The 25,035-nt window shown below is 37.8% G+C and overlaps 2 protein-coding genes across 3 annotated transcripts in view; one reads left to right on the top strand and one right to left on the bottom strand.

Annotated features, from left to right (window-relative positions):
• The window catches only part of stard5 (StAR related lipid transfer domain containing 5), a 423,751-nt gene that overhangs the window by 190,957 nt on the left and 207,759 nt on the right, over positions 1-25,035 (bottom strand). The gene's annotated exons all lie outside the window — the stretch shown is intronic.
• Positions 14,436-25,035, top strand: part of cemip (cell migration inducing hyaluronidase 1) — a 138,457-nt gene continuing 127,857 nt past the window's right edge. The window contains exon 1 of one of the 2 annotated variants that reach the window (XM_083559011.1): positions 14,436-14,630. The gene's annotated coding sequence lies outside the window, so the exon portion shown is untranslated. Of the gene's footprint in view, positions 14,631-15,107; positions 15,375-25,035 lie in introns of those variants that run through there. The other variant, XM_083559012.1, reaches the window with a different exon arrangement.

A 25,035-nucleotide genomic window follows, 5' to 3' on the forward strand; every position in this document is an offset into this window, starting at 1 on the left:
TGAGGGTGGTGCAGGACATGTATGAGGACAGTGTGACGGCAGTAAAGTGTGCAGTAGGTACGACAGACTGGTTCAGGGTGAAGGTTGGACTACATCAAGGATCGGCCCTGAGCCCTTTCCTGTTTGCAGTGGTGATGGACAGGTTGACGGACGAGGTCAGACAGGAGTCTCCCTGGACTATGATGTTTGCAGATGATATTGTGATTTGTGGTGAGAGTAGAGAGCAGGTTGAGAAGAGCCTGGAGAGGTGGAGATATGCGCTTGAGAGAAGGGGAATGAAAGTCAGTAGGAGTAAGACAGAGTACATGTGTGTGAATGAGAGGGAGGGCAGTGGAGTGATGCGGTTGCAGGGTGAAAAGGTGAAGAAGGTGGAGGAGTTCAGGTACCTGGGGTCAACAGTGCAAAGTAATGGAGAGTGTGTTAGGGAAGTAAAGAAAAGAGTGCAGGCAGGGTGGAGTGGGTGGAGAAGAGTGACAGGAGTGATTTGTGATAGAAGAGTATCTGCAAGAATGAAAGGGAAAGTTTATAGGACTGTGGTGAGACCTGCGATGTTGTATGGATTAGAGACAGTGGCATTGAGTAAAAGACAGGAGGTGGAGCTGGAGGTAGCAGAGCTGAAGATGTTGAGGTTTTCGTTGGGAGTGACGAGGATGGACAAGATTAGAAATGAGTTTATTAGAGGGACAGCACATGTAGGATGTTGTGGTGACAAGGTGAGGGAGGCGAGATTGAGATGGTTTGGACATGTGCAGAGAAGGGACATGAATTATATTGGTAGAAAAATGCTGAAGATGGAGCCACCAGGTAGGAGGAAAAGAGGAAGGCCAAGGAGGAGGTTCATGGATGTGGTGAGGGAAGACATGCAGGTAGTTGGTGTAAAAGAGGCAGATATAGAGGACAGGGTGGTATGGAGACGGATGATCCGCTGTGGCGACCCCTAATGGGAGCAGCCGAAAGAAAAAGAAGAAGAAGAATAATAGGAAATCTCTGCATAATTCAGTTATACACAGTCAGTACTGCCTGTAAATGTTTGCCTCTGCAGTTCCTCAAGTTTCATACACTACTCGAGTTGTCATTTAGTGTCATATAGACAGACAGACTGACTGACTGACTGACTGACTGACTGACTGACTGACTGACAGACAGACAGACAGACAGACAGACAGACAGACAGACAGACAGACAGACAGACATATAGATAGATAGACATATAGATAGATAGATAGATAGATAGATAGATAGATAGATAGATAGATAGATAGATAGATAGATAGATAGATAGATAGATAGATAGATAGATAGATAGATAGATAGAACTGCGTTTTAATCTTACTTGTGCAGTTATTAATACTGCTTTTTATCCCATATAATTGTTTAGCAAAAACAGTTTCCTGAAATATATTCAAACTAATAGTCTGACAAAAATAAATAAAGGAATAAATGGAATGCCATGCCTTTAGTTGTGTTATTGTGAGCTTTAAATTTGATTGCGTTCTAGTGCCCCATTAAAGTAAAAACTTTCTCTATACTTGATTAATTTTGTTTATAGTGGAACCTCGTGATGTAGAAGGCAGACACAATGTATCTAGTTCTCCTTCTATCCTCGATCTCTTGATGTAGGATGAGGAAGCCTGGGGTTCACTCAGCGTTCCAATTCATCCCAAAGGTGTTCAGTGCGGTTAAAGTCAAAGCTTTTAAATCTGTGGGGTTAAGGTCAAAGAACTCAAGACCTTTTACTCAAATGATATCTTCATGAATCTGGCTTTGTCCACAGGGATTTTTTTAAATGCTGGAGCAGGTTTGGGTCTCCTAGTTCAAGTGAAGGGAAAATTTTATGCTACTGCATCCTAAAGAATTGTGTGCCTTTTACTTTTTGGTAACAGTTTATGGAGGAACTACACATGGCTAAAAAAGTTGGGTGTCCTAATACTTTTGTCCATATATTGTAGCTTTTACCTAAAAAAAAAAACATAAAAAAAAAAAAAATCGAATTTCTTCTAGAAGGCAATGGGGTCACATTGATTTAGAGAGAGCCTTCTGCTTGAATTTGTTCATCTCACTGGTATTTCTCCACGCTCAGATGTGAAAAGTTAATTATGTCAGGTTTATATACTACCAAATGTACTTACGTGAACATTCCTACAAGGATACTAAGGTATATTCAAAAGGTTGCTTTTGTTTACAGAGAGAAGTACCCTGTATGTGTATTTTATATGGCAGTTAAAATACTTGACAAAAATTTCACTAGTGTAATCGACTGCTAGAAATGATTCAGAATGTTTCCAGGTTCTGCCCAACCACCCCTTTCATATGTTTCCTCCACTGGTATCCTGTAGTTGACTGTATCAGACAGCTTGCCTACAAAGCCAAAAACAGACCAGCACCCCTCTACCACTCAGGACTTGATTCACCCTGCAATGAGCCATGCACGTTTCCTCTGATCCTTAACCACTGCTCGACTGATCCCACCATCATTTCAGGTGCAAGGAAGATATGCTTCCAGACTTTTCTCTGCTCTGGATTTATTGTGGTGGAAGGAACTTCTACTTGATGTCCAAACAGCTAAGTCTCTTGCTGTCTTCAAGCAGCATTCAAAGACCTGCCTCTTCTGCATTTTACAGTTCTGCATTTATGCACTCATCACTCAACAATGCACTTCAACATTCATAAAACTATAATGAATGGACATTTGTTGCCACACAGAGAAGGATGGGCTTACTTTTGAGTCTGGTTCTGCTCAAGGTTTCTTCCTTATACCATCTCAGGGAGTTTTTCCCTGCCACAGTCGCCACTGGCTCACTCATTAGGGATAAACTTAGAATTACAAAGAACAAACTTATAGGCACTAAAATTATACATACTTTTATAAAACTTTATAAAACTTTCTCTTTCTAAAGCTGCTTTAAGACAATGAACATTGTTAAAAACACTATACAAATAGAAATGAATTAAATTGAATCTTTAAGGTGTTCGAAAATTAGCACCTTTTTAATAAAAATAAAATGAACTAGTATCAGAACATATTTATTGAATAAGACTTCAAATGACTTCATAATTCGTTTTGGATAAAGGAGTCTGCCAAATGACATAAATGTAGCGTACTCTGTATATGCTAGACAAAAAGATCAGTTTTTGCTTGTTTTTACAAGCAGCTTTTCATCCAACACTAAAACTCCAAAATAAAAATCACTTGATCCTGTTCACTAAACAGTAAATCCCACACAAACACAAAGGGTGTTTTTATCGATTTGTAGCATCTTTCTTGTTGGTGCAGTGGTCACGTGTTTGCCTTGTGGTAAAAAGATTGTGTTTAACTCTAGACAGTGTCAAACATTCTCTCTCATCTTACATCTCTTTTTTATGTCTTGCCTTTCTTTTAAGGAATAGAGTCTGGTGGTCTGGAGTCCATTTATGGTGGACATTCTTAGAATTCTGTTCTAGCAATTAAATTGGTGGCCTGTTGTATAATAGTCTTTAAATATATCAAGTTAAAATGAGGAAGTTAGTTGGACTCTCTCGCTGGAGCAGTGGTGGAAAGTATCAAAGTAAATGTTATTTGTTACTGTACTTCACTGATGTATTTCCATCTGGGGAGCTTTTTTCTTTAACTTCACTACATTTAAATTTCCAATATCTTTACATTTTGCAGAATCAGACGTTCTTTTTTATTTATGAGTAGATAAAAACTTAACTGGTCAAGCACGCAGCAAGCCACCAATCAAGTCAAGTCAAGTAAAGTCAAGTCAAGTCGTCACAACAGACATTGTCTCAAAGCAGCTTTACAGAAATCAACAGTCAAGATGAATGATGTGCATTTATCCCTGATGAGCAAGCCTGTGGCAAGGAAAAACTCCCTTAGATGTTATGAAAAAGAAACCTTGAGAGGAACCAGACTCAAAAGGAGAACCCATCCTCATTTGGGTGACATCAAGAGTTTGATCGTAAATCTTTCAACAAAACTAGGAGCTACTGAGCAACTCATAAAATAGCTCAACATTTGTGATCATCACAGATCCAGCACCAGCTTCTCCATGCCAGAGCCTTTAAACACTCCAGAAGGTCCAGTGTCAAAACTCCACACATGTAGTGGGCTCCAATTGGCACTGGTACGTCCATGGATGGTATGGGATGTTTGCGAGTTCGGCTTCTACTTCTTTAAAGGTCCATAATCTTCATGAGGTGGGACGTGACTGGAGCTGGCCAAACCTCAGGATGCCTCGGGATGGGGAGATCAGGGTAGCATGTGGGCTCTGTTTTGAACTTGTTTTGATTGCTGCTTGGAGGCATCTACTTAGCACGAGCACGAGTTTAGCATCAGTTCAACACCAACTAGAACATTTTGAGAGCAATAAATGATGGAAGAATCTTCTGACTCGAACTCGCCACAACACCCGTGGCCTTATTTGCGTGACATTTTTTGAAGTAGCTGAAAAAAAAGTTTTGGGCTTATTATAATTTTAATAAGATATCAATTAGTGTTTGACTAATTAATATTATTCTATTAATAGTTTGGTGTGCTAAGAGAAAAATTTGTCTTTTCACATAAACTAAGTTGATTAAGCAAAAGTCTTGTGACACAAATTATAATAGGAACATAATAGCCATAATAAATCATATTACTTTGGATACATTTAAACATTTGTACATATAAAGGCAAATACTCAAGTGAAAGTTTAAATGGAGCACTTTTGCGGGAGTAATATTTTTCCTAGTGTATCTCTATTTTAATTCAAGTACATGGTTTGTGTACTTTATCCACCACTGCTCTGGAGAATACAGATTCCTACAGATTTTTAATCAGTAGTTCAACAGCATTAAACAGATGGGTACAGGTTTGATTTTTGCCATAACGTCTTATTAATAGCTGAATGATTAATTGGTATTCTGCTTCTGGTGCTGAAAACTTTTGACATAAATTAATGTAACAAGGGAATATATAGCTAACATTACACCATATTGTATTGTGGTCTGAGCCATATGGTGTAGTACACACTGCTTTTTCTTTCAGCAAAATTGATATTATGATATTACTGTTCTGTTGATAATGCTGTTATGTGCAAAAGGTAATTGTTTCACTTGTTCTGGGAAAAAAGAAAACAAACTCTGCAGTGAAATGTTTTAGTTCACCTTTTTTAAATGAAAGGAAGGTGAAAATCAACGTATGAATGAGCAAAACAGAAAACACCATATGCGATGCATAGGTATATTACATTTAACCGCCTTCTTATATCAAAGATAGGTCTTATATTTGCATTGTGGTGTATTCTTTTTTTTTTTTTCTTTTCAAAATGCAAAGCAACACATTAAATTCTTATTCACCAGAATGTTAGCATCCACACAAATCTTTTAGCAGAGTGAATTCTTTTCAGTTTAGCTTGTTAAACATCAGACACCCATCCTAATAGACATTTTATATTTGGGCTCCTGTCAAGCTGAGGATGCAGAGATACAGTGGTATGCATGTCAGTCCAAGAGACAATAACATGACAATATGAAGAAAAGGGCAAATAAAAAAGCAAAGGCGAGCGCCTGAGTGGAAGAAGATGAAAGATCCTGACATTTTAATGACAATGTAGAAGACAACATATGTGTAATGAAATCAGCTGAATAGAATTAGCAATTGAAGCATGATAGAACTTAATGGAAAGATGATCGATTTTTGAAACATGACTAGGTACATAAATGAATGAACACTGCGATTCCTTTCCAGTGGTTGCAATGGTTATACAAATGACCAAAATGTTTGGGTTTTCTTGAAAGTCTGATGCAAGACCAAACGGAATTAGCAGACTGTGTTTTATTTTTATAAGAAAGTAAGTATGGTATCCTGAGGAACAGAATCAAGCCTCCCAGTATCCACCAGAAAACATTTCATCAGCTGGATGAAAAGGTTGAGGAGAAAACAAGAGAGAGAACACTTTTTGGACTTTATGTTGCGAGACTGATTGACAATAGACAAAACAAGTACAAAGTTCTCATAGAAACTGTTCCAATCAATGTTGTTTTTGCCACACGTGGGTGAGAATAACGCCTTCTTGAAGATAATCAGTACTTCGTGCTCTTCCTTGATGAATGTGTTGCATAAGTAACACTGAGAATCTAAATATCAGTATATTCTCACTTGTACTTCATAAATTTGCTTCGTAAAACCAATATATCAGGTTGGACAATGCTATTAAATGATTACAAATATAGACAAATTATAGAAAAATATATATATATTTTTTTTTAAGTATTACTAACTAAACAAAATGAATGAACCAGATAGACAGAATAGTGTTTATCATTTTAATGATGTCAATTTGGGGTTAGAAATGTCACACAAAAACGAATACCAGACAGATACTGGCATGTTTTAACTTTGGATATCTGAAGAGCATTGTGCTTAACATTCCTTTTTTTCATACACTTGGGTTAAATACTTTGCTTTTCAACACCTTAGTTCAGGTAACAAAAAGCATGACAATCCAGTATTCTGAGGAATGTCTGGAATGCATTGTGTAACTACTGTACATATATGTCTCAGGGTTCAAGTGTAATATATCCAATGCTTTTTAAAATAGACCTGAACTGAGTGGAAAAAAATGATCCTCAAGTCAAACACAGCCAACACCAACAAATGCTACCATTACCATGTCATTTTTTATTGTAGATTTATTAAACAGACTATATATATTTTTTGTTTATGTTTATGTTCTCATTTGCAGTTTTTATTACATTTATACAGTATATTATAGATTTAATATATTATACTATAATATATTATAGTATAATATATTCATTTTATGACAAAGTCTTACAAAACACTCTTCAATTTCTTTTTTCCCCTGTAACATGTGCCTGTGGAGACTGGCTGAGTAAAGAGTCAGAGTCAGTAAAGTTCTTTCTTGAAAAACTATCATGCTTTCTCTGTGCACATCCTCCAGATTGTAGGGTTTTGGTAGAATACACAAAACACTGTCCAGGGAAAAGTTACAACACTTAATATCATTGTCCAATTATATGCATCTTTGTTCATTCAGTTCTTCCATGAATTATTACAAGGCAGAAGTCACTGTCCTCATTCCTACACGCTACCTGAATAGTGATGTGTTTGTATTTTTCCGACCTCTTTCGCATCAGGTGCAACACGCCAGGCCATCAGGTGATGCCCTGACTTGTGGCAAATCAGAGGTGATTATAGATCTACACGCTGCAGCCTCACGTCTGCAATGCTGTTGATTTGCTACATGGGTGTGTGCTCACGGGTCCTCTTTATGAGGAGCAACTTTACACCTGCACATTCATGGGTTCATCAAATCTGTTAATCATGTGGCAGCAGCGAAACTCGTAAACGGGTGCACATGCAGGTAAAGAGCTTTAGGTAATGCATACAAAAAACATTATAACTGAAGATAAAATGTTATCTCCAACTGTCACACTTTTGGCATGTTTTTTAAAGCCTGATAGGCTGGTTTGACTAATTCTTGACGAACAACTGCTGATCTTTTGGAATTTTTATGCACAACAGTCTCTAATTACATTAAAAAAAATTTGAGAGGCCAGAATGGCCAGATTGGTTCAAGTTGACAGGAAGGCTATGGTAAATCGCACAATCACTCTTTGTAAGCATGGTGAGCAGAAAAGTATCTCTTTTAAATGTATATTTACATTTTATAACATTTAACAAATGCCTTATTTAGAGCAACATACTTACCGAGCAAACTCTGTTAACATTGTCTGTAAAAAAGGTTTGTGTCAGTCTGTGCTCACTGTAGCCACAGGTTCCTGATTCTGATTCTGTATTCCTGATTCTATTGTTGCAGTCTATCCACTTCAAGGTTCAGTGCATTCTGAGATCTTTTTCTGTATACCACAGTGGAAAAGAGTAGTTATTTCAGTTGCATAGCCTTTCTGTAAGCTTGAAACTGTTGGATGTCAAATCAATAATGTTCATAATGTTTAAATACATTTTCCAAGTACTTCCTACACTATTTAATCAACTTCTTCTGCTGTTCAGCAGATGAGATACTGGAATGAGGATGAATATGAAATATGGGGAACCTTTTTATATGGTACATATATGAAATAATGGTCATAAGGTGCCTGATCAGAACTGCATCATCTTTGTGGCTGTGTGTCCTGCATCTATGAATAGTTTGTCCCTGGCTTGATGTATTATAGCCAAATAAAATGCTATTACCGTATTTTTCGGACTATAAGCCGCTACTTTTTTCCTAAGTTTTTCCTAAGTTTCCTAAGTCCAATGAAGCGGCTAATTTATTAATTTTTCCTGGGTTTTTCCCGATTTCACAAACTGCAAGCCAAAAAACTGAGCGACATAACATTAGACCAATGAAATTTCCGAACGGAAACAAAAAAACGCACCCCACCTGTGTTCTGAAACGCATGATGATGCCAAAAGATAAACTCCCTAGAGATATAGTTGTGAAAGGAAGGAGGAAGACAGTGAACAATGACTTTCTTGGTCGGCTACTGTTTAGATACAAGTCGTTGTAGCGTGTTGAGTCAGGGTTAAGGGAGAGCTTGAGTTGTAACTCCAGGGTCAAAAGAAATCATATAAGCACAGACAGGTTTCCAAAACTCATGTTTTTTTATTTTACTTCGCAACAGCGTTACGGGTTAGTCAAAGAAACATAGAAATCAGCATCAGAAAATAATAAGGATATAATTCTCGTTTTATACACGCAGTAATAACGGAAAAATGCTGTGCCGGTCTTTTCCCAAAATACCGCTATGCTCCTAAAGGAAGCGTAACATATTTCACCCGTTACACCGTGTGTAACGTGTCTTTCGGTAAAGCCTGTGTAAAGTACATTAGTGTAGACATATTTAACGGCTTATTTATGTTAAAAATAAAAATATTTGTACAATTCAGTGGGTGCAGCTTATATAACCCTATGCGCTTTATAGTCCGGAAATTACGGTAGTTTTCTTTAGATTAGGTCCTGCGGTTGTGGTCTCGTGGTCACAAGGCCTCACGAGAGGCCTGTTGTATGTCTCACTAGCCAGACATCTGGCCAGTGCTGCCTTTGTTGGCAGAGACAGAGGTGTAATCAATTCTGCATCCCACCTCAGCAAGCATCTTGTTTACATAGCTTAGACGCAACCAGTAAGCAGACTTGTCTATCACAATCCTTCTTTCCTGACAATGGAAAGCTCTAGCTTGAGCAGCAGGACTTCAACATATCTCATCTATTCCAGTCAGACATGTACAGAGTGACAAAGTCACTTCACCTGACAGTCAAGCTTTCAGAAGGGGGTCTTGCTTAAGCACTGGGTTTTACACACACACACACACACACACACACACACACACACACACACACACACACACACACACACACACACACACACACACACACACACCTAGCACCATTTTAGCATGGGCAATTTAACTAATTGACTTATTTCCAGTAACCGCTTTATCTTCATCAGGGTCATAGTGGATCCACAGTACATCCCAATAACACCGGTCATTGTCCTGTAACATAAGGATTAAGGAATTGGAAAGTGGGAACAGATGCAAATGAGGATAAATTTAATCAAATAAAGTCCAAACAGACAAATTAACAAAATATCATGAAACATATATATATATACATACATACACACACACACACACACACACACACACACACACACATATATATATGGGTTAATTTATGGTTGCTAAATCACCTACTGGTATGTTTTTAGGAGGTGAAAGACATCCAGAGAACCCAGAAAAGCCCATATGGGTGGTTAGCTCAGTTTTTAACCCTGAAACTTGAAATCTGTGAAGCAGTAAGATGCGCTACCTATTTCCGAGGTAGTGGGTATTTCCTCTACATTTTCTTTTTCCTGTCGATGTAATTGCATTTTTGCGAGTTGAGATACAAAACTGGTAGCCACTGATAAGGTAGTGTGTCATCATATGCGAGTTCACTACTCCATTCATCGATGTAACAGCTCCATATCCCTTATTTAAATCACAGCAGCTCATTAAATCCTCATCGTGTACAGGAGATCAGCTAAACAGCATTTATACAGTATGAATGACTTCTAACATGGCTCCACCTCAAACATCAACCCGATCCCAGGAGAACAAATTAAATCTCTAGCAACACTTCCACTATTTAATTGTGCCTCTATCTGGAATTGTATCTGCATGACAGACTGACAGATCTGCCCAAGTGAACTTAGGGTTCCTTTCACAAGCAAGCAGGAAAGAGGAAAGCAAAGCCTCCATATTGTACCATGCCAATACAAGGCATAGCCAGAGTCTCTGCTTGCATAATATCCTTCCAGGGAAAATAACATGCATTCCCATTTTCAACACAAGGCTGTAATGAGCCCTGGGGTTACATCACTGCCTCTGATGAGAGAAGGGAGGCAGCGCTGATTCAAACAAATTGCGCTGTTTTAAAAATTCCTCTTCCATGCAGAAAATATATTGAAAAAAAATATTTAAAAAAGTGTTATGAACATAGGTTATTTAGTTGTTTGTCAGCAATTTGCTGTGGGTGCAGTGTAGCATGACAGTTGTAGGAAAAAAATGTGAAAACCCTTGCAAGCTATGATCAATAACTGCAATGTGAAAGGTGAGATTTATTTTGTCTGCGAAAAAACCCCCAAAAAACACAAACATTTACACCATATTTACTCTTTATAGAATGAGTTGGAAGGTTCGATTTTCCAGTTCAGTAATGTCAATAAGGTGACAAATATGTTTGTGTTTATTCTGACATTTGATTTTATGATTTGATGTTAAATAAAATAAAAAAAAAGGACAGAAAGACATCATAAAGCTAAAACATAAATCCTAATCACTTCCTCTGCACATATCTACCTAAAAGAACAAAGTTCTGCATGCTTTTCTGCTCACCATGGTTGTAAAGAGCATTATTTGTGTTACTATAGCCTTAAAACCTCCAAACTTTCTCAGCAGCAAAGTATTTTCACACAACTGCCACTCATTGGACTTTTTTCCACACCATTTCATCTAGAAACTTGAAAACCTTCAACTGTTGTGTCTGAAAATCCCAGATCAGCAGTCTCTGAAATACTTAGACCACCCATCTGCACCAGCAACCATTCTACAATCAGCGTCAATCAGAACGCATTTGTATCTGTATCTACAGCGTTACTCTTTGTGGTGTCTGATCATTGTGTGATGTTGAAAAAACCCCCACTAAGAGTTGATCAAGCACTGTGGATTTTGTTGTAGGGATGTGCCTGTTTTAATGCATTGTGACATTTCTGGCATTGCACATCCTTTCTCATGGTTAATTACTTCAAGCCCTCCATCCTGGTTTATTAAATAAATCCCAGAGTTGCCAGATTGGGAATTAATATCTTCCAGTCCAATTACTGTTTACAAGCCTCATACCAGTGCCACTTTAAAGCAAGACCAAATAAGCATTAAACTGTACAAATGAAGAAAAAAAATAAAAGAAGACATGGATTTTCCCAGTTTGCTCAAATTTGGACTATTTATGCCAACTCATAGTTGCTTGTGATTCATGAACTAGATATGCATTTTATTTTTCTTTCATTATGGTAGAGTGTAAAAGTAATAAGCATCAGAAAGGTTTCTATTTCAGTATTTATCACAATATCATTCATTCATTCATTCATCTTCTCCCGCTTATCCGTAATTCGGGTCGCGGGGGCAGCAGTCTAAGCAGATTACTTCTCCGTGTCCAGGGATCGGGCTGTCAAGGGCCCCGCCTTCGACTGCTGCCCAATCCTCTCAGCACCGGTCCTGTACGGTCCCTCCTGCAGGTGGTGAGCCCACGGGAATTATCACTATATATACTATTTATTTCTGAGAAATGTGTGTGAGCAATAACTTAGCATTTTGTCTTGCAATGACATGTGACCTAAAATATGGATTCACCTTTTCCAATGAACCAACAAAGTTTTTTCCTTACTCACAATTTACTAAGTACTTCTTTGTCTGAAATTTGTTCCTTCTGTTTGCTACGAGAGCAGTAACCAAGCCCCAAAAAAGCTCCAGTATTACATGGTTTGAGGCAGGTGCATGGTACTTAACCAGCAGGAGCCCATGAGGGAATTGTGTTTCCTACTTTCAGGGCACGTCTAAAGGTCCCAAGATACATGCAGGGAAAAAACAGTCAAAGAGATGTCACGGGAATACATACTACAATCTACTCTGCAGTTAAACTATATTAGGTGACTAAAGTCAGAAGTTTACAAAGAAGTGGCAATCACGAAGTGTAGAAGTAAAATCTGTGTAGGTAATATACTAAAGAGCAGAGAAGGAAAAAATAGGTTGAAATTCTTTAACTTATAAAGTTATGATTTTACTTTTCATTATTGTAAATAGCCTAATGGTCTAGTGGTCATTTTTCAGATGCTATAAAGAAAAACCTTTGGACTGCCCATCAGAGTCAAAGCCAACCAAAAGTAATTGAAGTTCATTTCTAAGCCAAATTTAACTAGTGATAAACTTGCATATTTTCCCAGGTCATGTCTAAATTAGCCTAGGATAACAACTAACAAGCATGTTATAGCTACAAAAAGCAGATCTTTGTAATATATTATAGAGTAACTATTTCTTTCGTGGCCATTTTCTCTGACATCTCATATCACCAAGATGTTTCCACCTACAGAAACTCTTGCACACAATGTTTTTTGCACCATTCTGAGTAAACTCTACAGAGTGTGTGAAAATGCCAGGAGATTAGAAGTGTACAGTTTGTGCCTGATCTTAAACAGGTACTGAAGCCATAATACCAAAATCCTTAGCGGAATACAAAAAAATAATATATAAAAAAATAATAATAGCTAATGAAAAGGTGGAGAAAAACCCCACAGCTTTACTTTTCCTCACGCTTTTTCCCCAGGGTTTGTAAAGTAAAGTAGTAATAATAGAGAAAATAGAGTTATGTATGACAGTTACTTATATCACACATGCACCATAATGCAGTCAAATATACTGTATCTAACAAACTAATATAGCAGAAATGTATCATTATTGCATATATTTTTCATATCATTTAATTTAAAGATCAGTTTCAGTTGTTTTATTTGCTATGGTTTTACCTGTTTACTTCTTTAATGATTGCTTTTCATTTATTTGTACTACATTTTTTGAAAGAATGTTCTCTTTCATGTGCTTTTGTGTCTGATTTTCACAAAGGAATGCATGAACACATACTGAACATTGTGTTACTTCCCAGTAATAAGCAAAACATGTTTAACGCGTGTTATCAGCAGTCTAAAAGTACACAGTCAGCAAATAGTTTGGCTAAATGTGGGGCAATACAATTCTTATTAAATGCATCATTATTATTAACCATTATTATTATTATTATTATTATTATTATTATTATTATTATTATTATTATTATTATTAATAATAATAATAATAATAATGATAATAATATTTACGTGTTCATAATTTTATTGTAGACATAACATCTTTCGAATTCTTTTTTTTTGTGGAATGTAAAAAAATTTTAATCAAGAAGGACTCTTACTCAATCTGGCAACCCACGTCATTCTTCAGATACAAGTCTGGAGGAAAGCAGCAGGTGGAAATTAAATATATCACCACTGACAATTTGATCAGAGACAATTCTTATTTTAAACTTAATGCCATTTGTATTGGAATGAGAACATGGGGTCAGGATAGACCCTGGAGAACATCTACCATGTTTTTCACTTATACTATGTTGCAATAACACTTAAAGTGTCCAGTGAACACATTTAGTTTGTTTGGCAACGTTTATTCAATAAAGAACATTGTGTTGAGTTCATTAACTCAAGTAGTAAATAGTAAATAAATGACATCATTGCGTGTTCAGTCTAATTTATACTCCATGAATAAAGTTGATATGGTTCCTGAAAGTGTGCAGTTAAAACAGTACTGTATATAGACAGACAGACATATAGATGGACAGACAGACAAGTAAACAAATGGACAGGCAGACAGAGAAATAGATGGACATTCAGACAGACAGACAGAGGAATAGACACATGGACAGACAGTCAGACGGGAGGGGGGGGAGACTGACAGACAGCAGACTCATATCACATATGAAATAACGCATAAAGTGTGGAAAGAACTCTTAGTGTTTCTTTGTGAACATTATAACAACGTTAAATGAACCATCGGTGTGTAGAATGAAAACATCCAGCACTGAGTTGGACTTTTGCTTTAATTCATTTCTTATAAATTTGCGTTTCTTACAGCAGGAGTAACAGATCGTTAGGTTTTTGGGGTGTGGATGCTTTACAGTTAACTCGGTTCTCTCACAATGAAGCGCCGCCGGCCGCCGTGCGCCTCGCGCCGTTTTGAAATTCCATGTCTGGCCGCAGCGCGCGGATCGCCCTCTTTATTTGCATATGCATACCTGTCTGGGCCAATGGAGCGCCGCAGGGCGTGGCTAACCACCTCCCTCCCCACGCTCCCCCCCCCTCTCTCTCAGCACGGTGCTCGCGGCTTGCACAGGTCTGTATAAATGGGAGCGCAGTCGCGCGCACAGCTCATACAATAACACATGCACGCACGCGCAGGCACGCACACGCTCTGTGTTCATCCCCGCTCCAGCAGCAGTTTGGATGACAGTTGGGTTTGTTTTTGCCAAGAAGCGGACAGCGATTTTTGTTCATGCATCCAGGTTTGTGTGTGTGTATGTGTGTATGTGTGTGTGTGTCACTTTGTTCTTTTATGGACTTCCTTCCCCCTATATTATCTGTGTACTCTAGATCACTTCCAAAGGTTAAGAGTCGATATCTCAGGTGCGTATCAGCAGAGCGCGAGCTCCTTTGGGGAAACTCAGGATGCTTTCTTTAATTCAATTTGCATGCATATTTTAATATTTAGGCTTGTGCAATTCAGGGATTGCCTGATTTCATTGGAAATCGAGGATGCACCTTTATCTTACAGAAAAAATTCACGTGTATGAACCCAAAAACAAACAAATGGAGCGCGTCGGGGTCACTCATTCCACAGTTCTAACGTGGCAACCTGATTAAAATTCAAGTCCTTGTTATTTAATTCAGTGCACCTCTCTCTATAAAAAAAATAAAAATAAAACCTCACGTGATGCTGTTAAAAAGTTGAGTCATTTGTGTTCATGTACAAGAAGCTGACCTGGTCTATGAGAATCAGTGCAGTTTGAAGATCGGATGAGAGAGAAAGAGAGAGAGGAAAGGAGCGCTGAACAGCTGAGTTGGAGCTGGATGCACGTGGTGGCATTGCAGGGTACAGAACCGTGTATCAGCGCCCTAATAATAAGCGTCTTGATCAGAGTTTGGTGAATTTGGCTCACTCGGGAACTTCAGTCCTTGCTGTGATGCTGAGATGAGCGACCCCAAGAAGAAGCACCTGTTACGGCATCGTTGCATCATCACACCCAGAGGTGAGTGCATGCGTATTTTGATCCTCACGTGGATTTCTGAACGTTTCCTGACACGTGTTAATTGAATAAATACTTGAATCCACAGTTGTGCAGGAATGCCATTGAGTAGCAATTGATTTGCACTGCAAAAGCTTCAGAGCTGAATCGAATAGCTGGAGGACCCAAGTTTTAAGTTGTTTATTGTAGTGTTTAAAATGATGCAGGCTTTGTTTAACACCTGATCAGAAAGCTTGATTAAACACTTCGGACAATACTGGAAACAGCTGTGTATATGTAACTTCAACACTATCGGAATCCTCTTATCTCTATAGGGTGAATGATACTTTAGACATATTCAACAATGTTTACGACTGAAAATGTTTTTTCAACACTGTGGTGAAATTAGTATTGTAGGTGTTAATACATTTCTGTAGTTATTAAGTCAGTAATTAATGCATTGATTAAACACCTTACTCACTATTCCAGTATTGTAGATGTTAATGCAACACCGAATGTGTTAATTAAATACTGAGGTCATTATGTCAGTATTGTATGTGTTAATGCAACTTTACAGTATTTAGGTCAGTATTTTATGTGTTAATTCAACACTGTAGTTATTAAGATTGCACTGTTTGTGTTAATGCTACTCTATAGTCATTAATATAGCACTGTCTTTGTTAATGCAACACCCGTGATGTTAATTAAACACCTTACTCATCATGGCAATATTGTAGATGTTAATGCAACACTGTGTTAATTAAAGACCATAGTCTTTAATTCTGTACTGTAGGTGTTAATGCAACTCTGTAGTCATTAATTCAGCATTGTAGGTATTAATACAACAATTTCGGTGTTAATTAACACCTTACTCATTATGCCAGCATTATAGATGTCAATGCAATACTAATTGTGCTCATTAAACACCGTAGTCATGAATTCAGCATTATATATGTTAAAGCAAAACTGATTGGGTTAAACACTGTCGTCATTAAGCCGGCGTTGTCGGTGTTTCCGGAAACACTTGCTATTTAGTCGCCATTATAGGTATTAATTTAACGCCACTGGTATGAATTCAGCAATGCAGTTGTTAAATACACACTGTAGTCACTAAGTCAGTATTTTGTGTTTTAATTGTTAACTGTAGTCATCAATTCACCACAGTTGATTTAACACTGCAACATTATTCAACACAAGATTCATTTTAATATTTTATACTAATTTAACATTGTTTGCATCTAAACCTTTTATATTTTATTCAATATTGAAAGAGATAATACACCCCTGTAATAATCACTTTAACTTTTAAAGAGACGGATTAACATTAAGTCTAACCATAAAACCTCCAGGCAATATCCAGTAGAATATCTCATGCAGGTGTTGGGTGTTGTTTTTAGCTAATGCCAGGTAACAGACAAACAATCACACACCCCAACACAGACCTGTGATGTGACTGTTGACAGCTGATCTGTATTATTCACATCTAGCGCCTGACTGATGAAACCAATTGTCAGCTAGACTTATTTATGAATGCTGTGGGCCAGGTTGCTGCACAGGAGGTACATTTTTGAAAAGCATTAGCATTTGGATCTGAATTCTTTCTGTGATGGTTATTCCAAAAGCATTTGTTCCAGCAGCTCTCACTTGTTAAGATCAGTCTTTACCCGGCTGAATTTCACCATGTGATAGTTGGGGTTCTTCCAACGTTAGTCATGCCCATCGTACTATTACATAGCTTGGGGAACACTGGCATTTGTAGGCTCTGTGCCATTAGTGAGCTTTCACATTGCAGTGGAGGCACGTCGCCAAATTCACTGACACTCACTGGTGACAGGTTTACTGGGAATAAATTGCCAAGATTGCAGTTTTTTAATATCCAAACCAAATGTAATTGAGCTGCCAACACTACAGACACTGGATTTCCCAAATGCTCAACTTTGGTTAGCTCAGCCCACTGGGTTGCCAGATTTATAGGCTTTGGTTTATGAAAGTCATTGACACTGGGTTGCCAAGCCCACTGATATTGCCTTTTCAACCTTAGCAGCTTTGGCTTGCCCAGCCATCTAGCACTGGGTTGCCAAGCCCACTGGCATTAAGATGTTTGTTTGTTTTTTAGTTTTTTTTTTTATAAGTGTGAAATTGCAGCAGGTTGCCAGAAACAGCTTTTCATTCCTCGTCCAGCAGCTACTAAATGGTGTGTGAAATTATCGAAAGTGGCAATCCTTTTCCCACACATTTTCAGAGCTCCCACTCCCATTCCTTCCAAGTTGTTAATTAATGGCAAAGGAGTTTTCAGAATGAGTGTTTTAATGAAATTAGTGCCGCGTGCGTGCGATGGTCTGCATCCTGTGCCTTACTAATGACTTGTGCAGTCACAGCATGCTGGTTTGCAGTCACCTACTTTCTCTTCTGGCTCAGAGGAGGACAGGAAAGTGGCAGACATATATGCAGAAACCATTGTGGCTGCATCTTATTCATATAAAGTAGCACTCAGGCTAGTGGCAATTAGTTTATTATAGTGTAGAAGGAAACAGAGCAGTGGCTATAATTCTGCTTTTCCTGTCTGATGGTTATTTTCGGCTGTACATTAAACACAGGCTGGCTTCAGAGTGACCTACTTACACACACACACACACACACACACACACACACACACACACACACACACACACACACACACACACACACACACAGGTGGAGCTGACAGATGTCCTCTCACTCCGCCCATGCCCTCTGATCCTTTCCATGATCCTTCCTCCTTCTTTCTTTTAGTCCAAACCTATTATTTATTCTATTTCTCAGTGTCTGTTTTCCAAAAGTGTTACAGTTTATGTCTAAAATAAGACATTTTTAAGAATACCAGAATACTTTGAGTCAGCTGAAGGAGAATTTTGGGATAGCCTTAATTTTCCTTTAAACAGTGTCATTTTGGTGTCTGTAGTACTCCCATAAAAACTTTACAAAAATCTGATGGAAACTGAGGTGTTTTACAAGTCACACATTCGAGCGATTATAGATTGAGATAAAAAAAAAAAAAAAAAGTAGAGATTCTGATTACATAAACCTGTATTTGTTTAGCATCCTTACTCTTTTACAAGCTAGTCAGCAGATTAGCATGCTGGCTTTTAGCTACAGTAAAGGCTATAGAGTATATGTACTGTATACTTGGTTTTATTTTCACATTTTTTTTGATAAATGTGACAGCATGGATTGTAGAGTATTAAGATGCTGCTGACGGGTAGGAGTGGAACAATATTTATCTTACAATTTTGAGTGGGATGAGCAGGTATAGTAAAAGCTAATGGTGAGACATAGCATAAGCATCTGGAGCAATATTTATTTCTCCCAATTGCAGAAAAAAGGTCAACTCAGGATTAATGTAGGCACACATGAGCTAAGATGAACAGTGTGTGGCAATAACCTGATAAACTTATACAACATGTCAGTGTTTATCATGGTTTCTGAACAAATCAACGTGACTAGCACTAAGTCACGAATTCACACCCATTCACCTGAAAAACACGTTTAGCATTAAATGATTTTGTAGGTTATATAAGTTCTGTTCTTTTGCATCAGTGAACATGTTTCAGCATGTTTGCTCTCAATCACCCGTTTTATGAACAGGTTCAGTTTTATTTTTGTTCTAAATTTGAACAGTCAAGTGCAGACTCAGATGCCAGACACCAAAACCGGTGCTCTTGTGATAGGTCCACAGAACACACTTAGAAAGAAAGTGCTAATTGTCCTTTAACCTATACACAAGTTCACAGCCTGTCTGGAGGCACTTTGTTCAATAGCCAATTATGTTTCCGTGGAATTCTATCCATGTCGGGATTCAAAGTCGCTATCTCCACACGTCAAAGTGAATGGTTTCTGCTGCATCGTTCACATTTTCTTTACATTTATTCATTTGCCAGATACTTTTATCATAGTTGAACAGTGAATGTCTGAGGATTTAGCTTTAGGGCACAACACAACATTGGCACTCTGGAATTTAAAGATTTGAAATTCGGTTGCTAGAACGGAACCTCAGCCCCTTTGCTTTCTTTGCATTCCTCTTCAGGTCTGTACTTAAATTCGGGTCCTGCTTTTGCCTCACTCTTTTCCACCTTGGCTCATTTCCATGCAAATGAATACTAATATGGACTTGGGACTATTGGCACAAGCGTTGAATATTGAAAGCAGGGCCGGGAAGTCACAGTCAATGTAGTGATTAATATCCGTAGGGGAACTGCGTCCATTTGTGCTTCATTTTAAAGGTTTAAATTATATTCCCTTTATTACATTTTTACAGGATGATCTAATATAAAAGGCTGCTAATGCTGCTTTCTTCAACATAATAATTCAATTTGTTTGAACATGATATTTGTGTGGTGTTATAGGCAACAATGCTACATTCTTGTCAGATTTAATAATTGAAGTGAATAGGAGTGCGCTACTTACTGTTATATTTTCATGTATTCATATAAATGCTTTTATGTGCAAGAGCATGACAGAGATAAATGTGTTACCTTTGAAATGTAAGGGGTTATTTTCTCTCACAGGGACTGGCATCCACAAAATACACTATATAGACACATGACTTTTCCAGTCGTATGTAATTCTTCTTAAACTGTTATCACAAAGTTGGGGACACCTTTGGGATGGATCCCGTTCCCATAAATTGGAACACTGGCTGCACTCCAGGCCTCCAAACTCTGCATCAGTACCTGTCTTTACTAACACCCTGTGGCTGAATGAGCACAAATCTCCACACTCTAAAATCTAGTGGAACATCTTCCCAGAAGAGTGGAGGTTATAGTAACAGCAAATGTGGAATGGGATGTTCAATCAACACTATCCATAGAGCTTTACAATTAAATCATTAATACAGCTAAGCTTTGGAAGGTTAAGAGCTATGTTTAAGGACCCAGCAGTGGCAGCCTGGCACTAAGCTAGGTCTAACCTCTTAACCACCAAGTTACCACTTTCCTATGTAGAATCCAATGTGCATAAATTTGCACTTAACACGTTTATGGTTTTTACACGAACACTGGGACTTGAACTTAACGTTTAGTCACTAGTGCTACAGCGTAAACTGTTGTCTTAGAAGCTTCCTTAGATGGAAAAAAAATGCAGCGACACACCTCAATCTGCCTCCAAGGAAGCACGTACACATTTCTAGATTGGATTCCTCGGAATTGGAAAATGATGAAATCCGGCGACAAGTGAAATGCATAATAAATGGTTCTATTTCTTGTGTGTGTTCTCGCTGCAAGCAATTTGTTGAAACTTTGAAAGACGAATTGCTCGTCCCGCAGGAATATATGACCCGCCTTATCGCCCAACAAATGTCCCTGTGCCTATATGATAACTGCTTGACATCTCATTCATTATGAACTATTTACGAAGGACCCTGAGTTTCCAGTATCCAATGCTGTTTGTGTAGACCTTATGCTGATGTCCCAAGATTAGTGTTACGGCAGACTTGGCTTATTGTGTGCGTATGGGAGGCAGGGATTGTTCTTACCTGGTGATCCGGAGTGACAAGAATTGAGGATGGAGTGGAAATGGAGCATTGCCTGCAGCCATTGTCAGCTTTTATTTAGTGTCAGCTTTCTGCAGGTCATGTGGGGCCAATTAGTGTGTGTTTATGCCTGAGATATGTATGTTTTACATTTGTGTGTGTGTGTGTGTGTGTGTGTGTGTGTGTGTGTGTGTGTGTGTATGTTTTTTTTAAACTGTTTATCTCATTGGCTTGAAAGTACGTGCACTGTGTTAGAAAGGATTTAGTTTTCATGCATATATATAGTTTATATTAGGGCTGTCAAAATTAACACGTTAACGCAAATACATTTTAACAGCACAAATTTTATTAATGCGTGAATAATGCAGTGCGCATTTCTGTTTGACTATATCATTAAAAATGTGAATAAGTATCAAAGGGGCAAAATTAAAACCTTCAACACAAAAAACATTTCTTCACGACATCCTTTCTTTACTTGGATATAAAAAAATAACAAACTCCAGCAAAAAAAAATTGTAATCACTAAACATTTGTTTTACTGATGCGCCATGTCTGAAATGAAGCACAAAAACCCGCCATGATGCACACATCCGGAAATTAAAACCGTCCGTGTGGAAACAAATCAAAAGTTCCGTTTGGTTTCCTGATGATTTAAGTAATTTAAAACACTTACTTTAAAACATACACGAGAATATTTTGTCTCAACATCATGCCTATGTTAATTAGTGTATTACAAACTCGAAAAGTATTTAGGTACATTCAGAAGAGATAAAAATGTGCGATAAATTTGTGATTAATCGTGAACTCATGACAATCACGCAATTAATCGCGTTAAAATTGATCAACAGCCTATATATATATATATATATATATATATATATATATATATATATATATATATATATATATATATATATATATATATATATATATATATACACACATACAGTGGTCCCCGGTTATCCAATTTAATTCGTCCCTTAAAACCGTTCAAAATCCGAAATGTTCGAAAACCGGACCTAATTATCCCATAAGAAATAGTGGAAAACCAATTAATCCCTTCCCGAACTCCACCAATACCCAATAATTAACCATTTTTTCCTGTTTTTAGCCGTATTAATACTGTCAGGAATCCCCCTGCCACGCCCCCTTTGGTGGCTGTCATACCTCGGTGCTTCAGGGAATGCCCTGTTCCTTTGCTCATGCGTGCCCCGCCCACATTGAGCTCATCGCAATCGGGCTACCTCTGTAAAGCACCGTGGATATTATTTATGGACTGCCTTTTGCCGGATTATCCCGATCTCTGCGGGTATTTTGTGTTGGCTCGGTAAAAGTATATATTAACAACTTTACAAGAGTAAGAAACAAAATGATTACTGTACTTACCGCTAAATATCACTAATATTGTTCACAAACAGAAGTTGCGATAGATGCTTACTCAGCGATGGTTGAAGCAGCGTGGGTGGCGTTCGATAACTGGAACTTTGTTCGTTCACCGGACACAAATTTCGTTCGGAAAACCGTTCGCTAACTGGAATGTTCGATATCTGAGCCTTTCAATAACCGGGGGACCACTGTGTGTGTATGTATGTATATATATATATATATATATATATATATATATATATATATATATATATATATATATATATATATATATACCCTCAATCTGCTAACAAATGAAGCCATATAACATGGAGACTGTGCGTGTCTGCACATCACTTAGCACCAAAGAGGGAGCCAGAATGGTGCCAAATTTGCAGATGGATACAAAGGAACCTATTTCACTGTCGCTCACGTCTTCAATCTGCAAATAAAACCTTTATCAAAATTGCACTAATTCAGTGGCCCTTGGGTATTAGGGGACTTTTGGAATTCTCAAATACATCTTATTATAATCCCATTGTCTGTCTGAATGCTTGATTTTGATTGGATGTAAAGGTGAACTGTAAATTCAAATTAATGAGTACATAGGTAATGTGCTACATTATAAACTGCTGAATCCATAGCAACACACAGTCACAGTTGCATACAGAGTGAGTCAGCTGATCCGTCAGAGACACGGGTAATTCACACATCTTTATTTTGTTCTTTCTCTCTCTCATTCTTTTTCTAATAACTATTTATATCTAGAACTGCAGACCTCTATGCATAATAAAAACTAACTATTATTTATGGTATTTAGCTCTGCGAACTTCAATGTCAGCTTCAACTTGTCAGTGCTAGCAAGTGACTGTGGTATACACATGATAATCCATGCCTAGGTGTGTGATACATAATTTTAAATGCACTTCACGGAGGCTACCACCCTTTACTTTACATCGGGTGGTTCTGTGCCTTCATGTCTTGCATTACAATTGTAAAATTGTAAAAAAAAAAAAAAAAGCTGTGGATTATTATGCATCCCAATGAGCATATTATTCAGGTCTGTTTATTTCACATGCTCATTGTCCATAAAAGGTTATATGGAAAGAGATTTTTTAGCATTTTGGAAGGAGTCTCCAGTGTCAAAGCTTTGTAGTGGTCATAGATGGAGGATACATTTTTTCAAGTTTAACAACTGTTTCTTGATATGGAAAATGGTTATAATGTAAGTGATAACAGGAAATAACTCTGAACAGGCTGTTCAAAAAAAATGATTAAAAATGATAGCATCCCATAAAATAAAAAAAATGCTAGCATTGGTAAATTTCTTTTTTATAAAAGGACTCAATCACTTCATGCAAAACTGCACGCAAAACTGCTACTAGAAAATTATGAGCGTAACATATCATGCCACCACATCATTGCTTGTTTTCTGATAACACCATGCCCAAGCCCAACTTTTCAGACTTAACTACCTGTAGCTCCATGTTAAAAAAAAAAAAAAAAAAAAAAAAAAGGTAGCTGTGCTTTTCGCCTTTTTTATGATGTTTGTATGTTTCTGAGTGTACGGTGTCTATCATGTCGACTAAATTTGTAAAAGTGACTTGCAGTTTGTAGGAATGTGGTAAATACGGCAAAAGAATGACAAGCCGACATTTCTGTGCAACACGAATGATTGATTACTACAGAGAGGACTGCGTGTACCCACACACCTGCTTCGCCCCCCCTGGGGAATTGGTTTATAGTATGAACTGTAATAATATGTAACCTGAGGCTGCTTAATGACAGCTGTATAGTGGCAGACCACTTTAAAAGTCCCTGTGGTACCTTGTAATCAAAATTGGGCACTGGTTAATAGAACAGAAGAGATAATAATAATTACTTTTACTTATACTGCACCTTGCTTTCTTTTGTGAAAGGGAAGATCGATACAGCCAGACATTTCATCAAATTTAGGATGAATAATACCTAGTGATGTGCATAACTTTTTCTTCTGAATAAAAGAACCATTACACAGACAATAAATATATATATATATATATATATATATCTCAGTGGCAGGCCATGCATTTGGAACCTGGACCTCCAGTGGGGATTTACCCGACCTAATACACCTCTTAATACCACCACTATGGCGCAATTATAGAAACCATCCATACTATACAAACACGCAATAAAACAAGGCGTGCCATTACATATAGAGAGGCACTTGGCTGTAACAGTTTCCCACTGACCAACCAATCACAGCACGGAAATATGTTGATGCTATTCTGTGAGGCGAATTTGAAATCTCATTGGTTCAAGAAACAGACTAATTTCTAATAGAGACTAAGGTATAAAGGCCAGCAGTACAGACTTGGAAGGCCCTGGGCAAATTAGATTGACATGGCTGCACATAGAGGCGAAAATCTGATTGGACAAAAAATCTAACATCCACATACACATCCTGGAAGCAGTGAAGCCAAGAGAAACGCCTCGAAATAAAGAGAATAAACTGTTGGAAATAAATTAATACAATTTCATGGAACAAATATTGGAATTTAGGTTGGAAATGTAGGTCAGTGCTTCTGATAGAGTTTAGGCCAGCAGAGAAGGCATTGCTGGCCCTGATGGCACACCACTGATATATATATATATATATAGCATTATAGATTTACTATCATCTGAAAATAACTCAACATACAGCCATTATTGGAATGGCTGGAATTCATGTGTATATATTCATTCATTCACTCATTTTCTCCCGCTTATCCGTAATTCGGGTCGCGGGGGCAGCAGTCTAAGCAGGCCCCCGCCTTCGACTGCTGCCCAATC

This window comes from Silurus aristotelis (genome assembly GCF_946808225.1).
Source record: "Silurus aristotelis genome assembly, chromosome: 13".
NCBI classification, from domain to species: Eukaryota; Metazoa; Chordata; class Actinopteri; order Siluriformes; family Siluridae; genus Silurus; species Silurus aristotelis.